Source organism: Python bivittatus, unplaced genomic scaffold (assembly GCF_059951505.1).
Source record: "Python bivittatus isolate LINGU-HERP-01145 unplaced genomic scaffold, Pbiv_v1 ctg000960_np1212, whole genome shotgun sequence".
In the NCBI taxonomy this organism is placed as follows: Eukaryota; Metazoa; Chordata; class Lepidosauria; order Squamata; family Pythonidae; genus Python; species Python bivittatus.
In genome coordinates, this window is record NW_028277124.1 from 10,658,577 (window position 1) to 10,667,719 (window position 9,143).

Genomic DNA, 9,143 nt, shown 5'->3' on the forward strand with positions numbered 1-9,143 from the left:
CATTGTTGTACTCTTTTTTTCTGGAAGTTTTGCATCCATTTTATCATACAATTTTTTAATTTGTTCTGTCTGTGTAATATCTAAGTAATAATTTTTATTCTGTCTGTGTAATATCCAAGTAACAATTTCTATATATATAGGTGGTCTTGATTCTATATGAGAATTTCAAATTCTGTTATTTTTCTTAGAAATCCTCCTTTATTTTTGAGGTCAGTTTTTATTCATCCAACAATTTGTAGGTACATCAACCATGGTATGTTCCTTTGCCAAGTAATTCTTGCTGTGTCTTCAGTCTCTTTGTAGGATCTGAGTGGACCATATCTGCATATGGAATTGCACTTTTCTTACTATAGATTTCTCTTGCATAAAAAGCATTTAAAGGAGAAGCTAGTGGTGAAATTGTTGGACTTACTATTTTTCTCCAAAACTTCCATACTTTTATCAAGCTTTATCTTATAATACGTCCTTTTAAAAAGAGTGTCCTCTTTTGTATCCCTGTACAGGTAGTCCTCACTTAATGACCAGAATTGGGACCAGAATTTAGGTCACTAAGCAATGCAGTTGTTAAGTGAATTATCACTTAGTGACTACAAACCCAGCTTTCCTGACTGCTGCCATTAAACAAGAATTGCAGGTTGTTAAGCAGACAGAGTCCCAGGTAAGGAGCACAGAGGTGCCTCAGGGGGGTGGGGTAGGCCTTGGGAGGCCTGGTGCAGACCACGTACAAGTTGGAGTTGTGCTGCAGTGTAGCATAAAGCCACAGTTGCCCCTGGAATGCTTATGACTGCAGGGGCACTGCAACTCCCCCCACCTGCCTATCCCCCCCCCCCTCTATATTCCTCCTCTAAAGCCGGTGTCCCGGCATCCTGTTCCTTCTGGAAGCCAGCATCCCATTCTCGCAATCCTTCAGAAACCTTGTGGCCTTCCCCAGGTCTTGCAAGAATGGGACTCCGGCTTTAGGGAAGGAACAAGAGGTGCGGCTTGGGGAAGGAATGAGATGCTGGTTGCAGAAGGTATGGGACATGTGACTTGGGGAAGGAACTGGACACCAGCTTTAGGGAAGGAACAAGAAGCGCGGCTTGAGGAATGGTGCAAGGGGCGAAGGCCAGTGGTGTGGGGCTTGAGGCGGCATTTCTCAGTGGCAGTGGTGGTGCTGGGGCTGAAATTGAGGCCTGGGGGTGGTGGCAGCTGGTTGAGACTGCTGAAGGCCTCGGGCCTCTACTTCAGCCCCAGCCCTGGCACCGCCACCGCTGAGTGCCATTGTGCAGGGCAGCCAAAATGGCATAGATGGGGGGAGATAGGCAGGTGGGGGGAATTGCAGCACCCCTGTGGTCATAAGTGCAGGTGGCTGCCAAGCGCCCAAATTTTGATTGCGTGGCTGCAGGGGTGTTGCAACAGCTGTATCTTTGGGCACGGAATGTAAGTCCATTTTTCAGTGCTGTCGTAATTTCAAATGGTCGCTGAATGGCCATTAAATGAGGACTACCTGTACCATAAATCTCTATGAAGTCCATTAGCTAGGTCACCTTCTTCCATTATTGACGTTCTACTGTTTGGGGATTTTATTCATTCTGTTAGCCATGACAGACAGCTTGCTCTATAATATACTTTGAAGTTTGGAAGAGCAAGATCACCTCTGTCTTTGGAATCTTGTAAATTTTTGGATTTTACTTTAAGTTTTTTTCCGCTCCATATAAATTTGTTGACAGTTTTTTTCCATTATTGTAAATTTTTTTCTGGGATCAGAACTGAAGCAAGTAGCAACTTGGTCATTAAGCAAAGTGGTCACTAAATGAAAAATCACATGACTGTGACTGCACTTACAGTTTTCAGCTTTTCTTTGTCCCTGCTCCCCTGCCCTTTGGATAATTACCAAGAAGAGAATTAATGTTTGTATGTACATTCATTGGAGAAGAAAGGATTACAAGAGAGTAAGCAGGCACACAGTGGGAAATACATATTGAAAACAATGCGCCAGCACTGGCTGTTTGCTGAGCTGCTTGCAGCTGCCAGCCACAAGCCCCTTAGGAGGCAAACAAAAGTCTTTAGTGTGAAACTCATTAGGGCCTTGTCAATTTCAGAAAGCAGCTGCAGAAGTTCTATCAACTAATTAAGGTCACAGAGCTGAGCTTGTTAACTTGGGGTTAGCACTTTTCAGGGAAGAGCTGGGTTGCAGAGAAAAGCAGCTCAGGAAGAGATTGCTTGTTTAGGCAATCTCTGGGGGTGGGGGAAAGAACAAAATGAGTCAGACACAGGATAATGCATACTGACTGACTGTAATAGCAAACCCCTGACTGAGAGAGAGAGGCTGGGAAGGTTGTAAATGTGGTCATTGGTCATAACTGCAAATGGTCACTGTCCAAGGCAGTCACTAAATGAGGAGTACCTGTAATTGATCCTAACCAAGAAAGCATTATTTTTTTCTACCTTTGAAGATCTCTTTAAATTTCTTCTTCCTGCATTAGATTTCTGTAACTATTTTTGTTTTTTGAATTGATTTTATATCCAGGGAATTCTCTAAGGCCTTGGATTATTTTCATCAACTCTCTGATTGCACTTTGTGGTTCTGTGATGGTTTATTACTACATCATCTACATAACATTTAAGCTTGTATTCCTCTCCACAAATTTTGAGGGCAGGTATTAGTTTGTCACCTCAATCCTTTTCTGTTAGTATTTCTAAGGCAATAATAGGGAAGAAATTGGGTTTTGCCTAGTCCCTTTAATTCTTTGAAAATCTGTAGAAAGTGCTCCATTGGCCATGATCTTAGCTGTTTGCCACTGATAGATACTTTTAACCTAGGCTTTGAACTCTTCTCTGGGATTTATTTTGTTCAATACTGCAAGTAAAAATGGCCATTGCAGGTTGTCAAAGGCTTTTTCTGCATCTAGGAAAATTAGTGCTGCTTTTATTGTTATTGCTGATGTATTCCATTGCACTGATTATAAACTTGCTGTTGTCCTTTATATTCCTCTTCAGAATATAACCTGTTTAGTTGTGTTTTTAATATATGTATTGGATTTATTGTATGCTGCCCAGGATCTTCTTGGAGTTGGGTGGTCTTTAGATAGATGGATGGATGGATGGATGGATGGATGGATGGATGGATGGATGGATAGATAGATAGATAGATAGATAGATAGATAGATAGATAGATAGATAGATTTTGAAGAAAGACACATAGAAAATGTAATGTAAATTTCCTTAAAAATTGTTATTAAAATGGGATGTGGACATAAGTTCATTTCTATAATTAATGTTATATTCACCAGCATAAGTAATAATTAGCATCAATGGATTAGAACAGTTACTATGGCAGAATCATATGGGGCAGGGGGAATTGGAGGTATGCGTTGGCTCTTCAGAATAGTAAAATAACTATTTGCTATTTAGATTAAGTTTCTGAGAAAAAGCCAAGGTAACATTAAGCCACAGGCAAAAACAGTGGCTTGTAATATGGTTGAAATTATGGTTTATAAGGTTATGCAAGCTGTTTTGGATACAGTGACCCACCCACGTTTGCAAGAAACTTTGATCATAGGTGTCAGTTCCTAACCACAATGATGCCAAAGTGAAAAAAACATGCATTGTGATGTCACAATGCAGGTTCTACCTTTTTATATATGTTTTGTGTAATGGGCAAAATATGCATTACTTGACTTCCCCTCCCCTCCATCTAAAATCACACCTATGATTTTAAAGTACATTTAAAGAAGAAAAGGTGGAAAACAAAAGCATTGCAAATGGGATTTTCCAAACCTCCTCAGCCTCTTCAATAAAGAGCTCTGAGCAGAAGAAGCCTAAAAATCATACGCTGTAAGAAAGAGACAGCTTTTTTACCGTGTATGTAAAGAGATAAATCTTTCAGATTGCCATCATGGCTTTCATCCGCTGCAACTCTAAATTTAATTTGTTCCAAATTGGACCTACATAAACCAGTACTGAGAGAAATTTGTTTGCTGAGGTGCACCCCTGGCAGTCCTGACAAAATCTGCACTGTTAGTCTTTATTGTGGGAAATGGTGAGGATTATATGGATTTGAACAATATACTGCTAAATTGTAAATGAGGATACCAGAGGAGGAGGAGGTTGGTGAACCCTTGATACCTTCTTTCTTTAGCCAGTTGGATGTGACATTGGGAAATTGCTTTATCAAAGAATTGCTACCCTTATGGAGCTCTATTTGACTTCTTGCTGAATTATAATGTTGATATACTCACAACACACTTTTCAGTGGACTTATTTTACGAAGATACAGCAAAAGAACATGAATCTTCTGATCTGGAGGGAAATATCAAGGTTTTATCAGAGCAAGTCTGACTGATGAATTAAAGCAATTAGAGTTTGTTTTATTAGAGAAAATGTAACTGCTGAAAGTCTTAAAAAAGACTTCCTGAGGCTGCTTTATGCTGATTTTTTTCAAAGAAAATTGCTGTTAAATAGAATGGATGTAAAAAGTAATCATATATGTAACAGAGGCTTTTGGCCTAAGGTATGTTAATGCAGATGCACATGACAAATTATGACAGTGTCTTATTTTGTAAAGAAAGTGACAGTAGCACCTGGGATGCTTTCAGGCCACACAGAAGCATTCTCAGCAGCCAAATCCAAATAATAGATGGGGGTCTTATGACGTGCATGGGTTCGTAAGATGCACAGGTAGTCCCCAGGTTAAGAATGCTGGGGTTACAGATGACCGATAGTTAAGAATGGAGCTTATTGTAGCAAAATTTAAATTAAATACACAATCATTCTAGTTAATTATATAATACTACTTGTATAGTATTATACAATAATACTGTTCTGGCTTACATACAAATTCGACTTAAAAACAAAACTTGGGAACAAAACTCATTCTTAAACTGGGGATTAGCTGTACATGTTAAAGATAATATTAAAGACATAGAGTCTTATGATGGACATACTATTTTATAATTAGATAAACATATTTTAACTTCTCTACTAGGAGATACAGTGGTCATTAAATAATCTCTTAAACAGTTACTTAATTTAGGGATATCAAGACATTATCAAGTTCATGGTGTAGCAAAACACGTTGATTAGGAAATCAAAATTTTTGGAAGATCTATCCCATTTAAAAAGGCATCCATCTGCACATTGAGCATTACTGCATTTTCAGAATAAAATTTTTAATAAAATTCCATTTCAATGTAATCATTTTACTTCCAACAATGTATTTCTCTCATTTTTCTCTCCAAGAGGTATAAGTGATTGTCTTTCCCAATTAAATGCTTTAAATTTATTCCATATTGTAAGGTTTGTAGAAAATCCAAAACCAGGAATTCAGGCGGAGGCTCTTAAAAAGAAAACAGCTCTTTAATCGACCGAGTGAACAGCTGGGTGGACCGTAACCCAAAACACAGGCAGCAGAAAGTTCTGGGCAGCTCCACACCAACAAGATTCCAAACCCAGTTTTTATAGCATTGCAACTAATAAGGCAGTTTAAGGCAGTTTGAACCAGTGTTCCCCCCTTTACCCTCAAGACCTTTTCCCTGTGCTCTCCTCCCTCAAGGTCTTCTGTGTACATGTCCTTCAGGCAGTTTCTTCCTAGTGCAAGCAAAATACAGAGGCAAGATAGCGAAAGCCAGGCTAAGAAAATCCCCTCCCTCCTCCCCTTCAATACTATTCTCATACCAATCAATTTTCTATTTGAAAAATATGTCTATATCATTTCTCAGCCTTTTGGCTAAGATGAAGTATATCATCTGTTCTTATTAGTTTAACATATCCATATCTTTTTTGCTGAACAACAGATTAAGGATTGTCTAGCAATAAAGTTTTATAATAACACCTCCCACTAGTTTTCTCAGTTTTCTCAGAACTAATGGCATTGTGGCTGGTACATGGTCAGAAATTGTCATCAGTCCAATAATACATTTATCTACTAAATCTAAGAAAGTATATTCTTGCTTATTAAAATGTAACTCTCTCCATATGTTAATTAAATTAAATTAAATTCCAGTGTACAAGCTTGACAAATGTTCCAAGAATAGGGAGAAACTCTCTCTTAAACCCTTATTCAGGAACTGGATTTCTCAGCAAATGGACTCAGTTTGTCAAAATTAGTTTCTCTAATCTCTGCAGTTTCTCTGGTTACTGCAGTACACAGAAATCAAAGCTTTTTCATAGATTTATATTCCTGGGTTTAAATTCTAGGCTTTTTCTTTGCCTTTCCAAGTCAACAGATATTTGGCTGTTCTTTTAATGGCCTTGGGAATAACCTAACCTGCGCTGACATAACGGTTCTCTCTAGCACTGATTCCTGTCTCACCAGCTTCACTCATTACACAATTGTAAAACACTTTTGTTATTTGACCAAAAATGTTCTAATAATCATTCACAAGACTAAGAGTGTTCTTTATCAGAAAAGCATGTAAAGTGGACTTTAAGTCAATGGATATTAATTTGTTCACATTGGCTGAATGAAGAGTAAATCATTTGCCTTGGAATTGTACCTCCAAAAAGATTGCAACTACATTTTAGGACCAGCCAACATACATAAACAATAAATTGTTTTGCAGAGTTTTTGCTTGTGAAGTCTTTTAAGTAGAGCAGAGGTGAAATTTTGTTGACCAATAAAACGCAAGTTTTATACAACAGTTTAAATGAAGATGACTATATTTCATTTTAACCATATATAAACTACATCTATAAGCAATTCATACATAAGTCACAAGTTCAGTGGTATGGCATGATTATGGGCCATTTGGAGATGAGTGTTAAGAGTGGGAGTGGGAAGCTTGCCTTTTAAGGGCCTTCCATTTGAACCCCTCTTTTTGAAAGAGAGAGAGAGAGAAATATTACAACACCCAAAATGGACTCTTTTGCCCCAGAATGTTGATTTTTGGATGCCAGCACCTACAAATACAAAAAGTTGCAGCTTTGCCCTAAAGAAGAATTTTACTTTCCCTCCTGAGACACAAATTACATAATCTCTGTCAGTGTATAGGCAGTACAGTATAGACAGTGCTCTTTAATCTTATGTAGCAAACTAGAGAGCACCTATAGAGAGAGTAAGGAAGATGACCTTGGCAGAGATGCTGTAGGCCAGATATGCTTCCAAAGTAGCACTATAGACCATGAGGAATTGTAAATCGTGCAATTAACATATTTTTCCTGCCTTAAGTTATCATATTCACAGTGCTTCCAGGATGCAGACAATCCTATCATTAATGAATTCACACATGGTCATACCCAAGTATGAAAAAACAGTAATTTTTATAATTTATAATGTTATTTATAATTTATAATAATTTATAGGGATGTCTTACCATTTGTGTGTCAGGTTAATTCTCAAACGAGGTTTTCCCCTCAAAGTATGCACTATTCAGGTTGATTGTGATCTGATCTTGGTGTAAAGCTTACTATCCTTGTGAGAATTATTAGTATTTCTTTTTTTTTTTTCTAGACTGACACACCACTTGGACCCCTATTCTGATGAATACTCCTATTCTGATGAAAGTATATTTCCAAATATTCTGATATTCAATGGACTTGCTTTAGAAGGTGCCAGACATCATAGGTTTTTACTATCCAATTCTCAACAGTACAGCGTGTTTCCACTAACCCATGTTTTTTCTTTAGAATGAATGCATGTATGTAACTGATGGGTTTCTGGATAATCCACACGGAATGGCAACATGCTTACTCTGATGAGAAGTACAAGAAGACAACTTCTAGAAATCCATACTTTACATTTTACAATCCTAAAATAGTTTAAAAGTTGTCTGAAGTCTTTGTAAATTACTTTGGTACAACCAAGTGGGTACTCCTTAAGTTTTGTTAGCATATGAATACAGACTAGTATAATAACAATGATGGATCTGTGTCTAAGCTTTGAGCTTATAAAAGGAAAATAATATTTTTAGAGCCCCCACAGAGAATATTTTATGGTGTTAGCAATCGTACAGCATTGAGTAAGATCTTAAGAATCTCATTTGTTTTTAGAGAATACTGCCAAATAGTTCTAACTTCAAAACATTATTTTCTGTTTAGCAGTACTTTTCTGAGCAAAGCTGTAAAAAGCATCGTAAGTTTCTCCCATCAGAGGATACTATTACCCAAGAGCACAACCTGCAAGAGCATGGTGCTAAAAGCATCCATTAAATTCAGAGCTCATCGTTTTTATTATCTATGATAGCATAACCATCAAGAAAATAACTTTGAATTCCCCATAGTTTAAGGCCTAATGAACCTGAATGTATTCTTCATGTTCTAAGTATCAACCACTGGATTGAAACTCCTGAACTGTTTGATTTGAGAATGGTGCCTGGTTTTAGAAACATAAAGGTATATATCACAAAGCAAATATTACCCAGAGTGGGATATTCAAATGTAGTTATAGCCAGTGTTGTGTTGCATTGCATTGCATTGCATTATATTATATTATATTATATTATATTATATTATATTATATTATATTATATTATATTATATTATAATATAATATAATATAATATAATATAATATAATATAATATAATATAATATAATATAATATAATATAATATAAGGTTATGCTCAAAATCCTACAAGTTAGGCTTCAGCAGTATGTGAACCGAGAACTACCGGATATACAAGCTGGGTTTCGAAGAGGCAGAGGAACTAGAGATCAAATCGCCAACATTCGCTGGATCATGGAGAAAGCACGAGAGTTCCAGAAAAATATCTACTTCTGCTTCATTGACTATGCAAAAGCCTTTGATTGTGTGGATCACAACAAACTGTGGCAAATTCTTAAAGAGATGGGGGTACCAGACCACCTTACCTGTCTCCTGAGAAATCTGTATGCGGGCCAAGAAGCAACAGTTAGAACCGGTCATGGAACAACCGATTGGTTCAAAATAGGGAAAGGTGTACGACAAGGCTGTATACTGTCACCCTGCTTATTTAACCTATATGCAGAGTACATCATGAGAAATGCCAGGCTGGAAGAATCACAAGCCAGAATTAAGGTTGCAGGGAGAATCATCAACAACCTCAGATATGCGGACGATACCACCCTAATGGCAGAAAGTGAAGAACTAAAGAGCCTCTTGATGAGGGTGAAAGAGGAGAGTGCAAAAGCTGGCTTGAAACTCAACATTAAAAAAACTAAGATCATGGCATCTGGACCCATCAATT

At 37.5% G+C, this 9,143-nt stretch overlaps 1 pseudogene; it reads left to right on the forward strand.

Moving 5' to 3' along the window:
* The first annotated feature begins 5,687 nt into the window (after positions 1 to 5,687).
* On the forward strand, positions 5,688 to 5,889 carry LOC112541067 (U2 spliceosomal RNA; annotated as a pseudogene).
* The last annotated feature ends 3,254 nt before the right edge of the window (positions 5,890 to 9,143 follow it).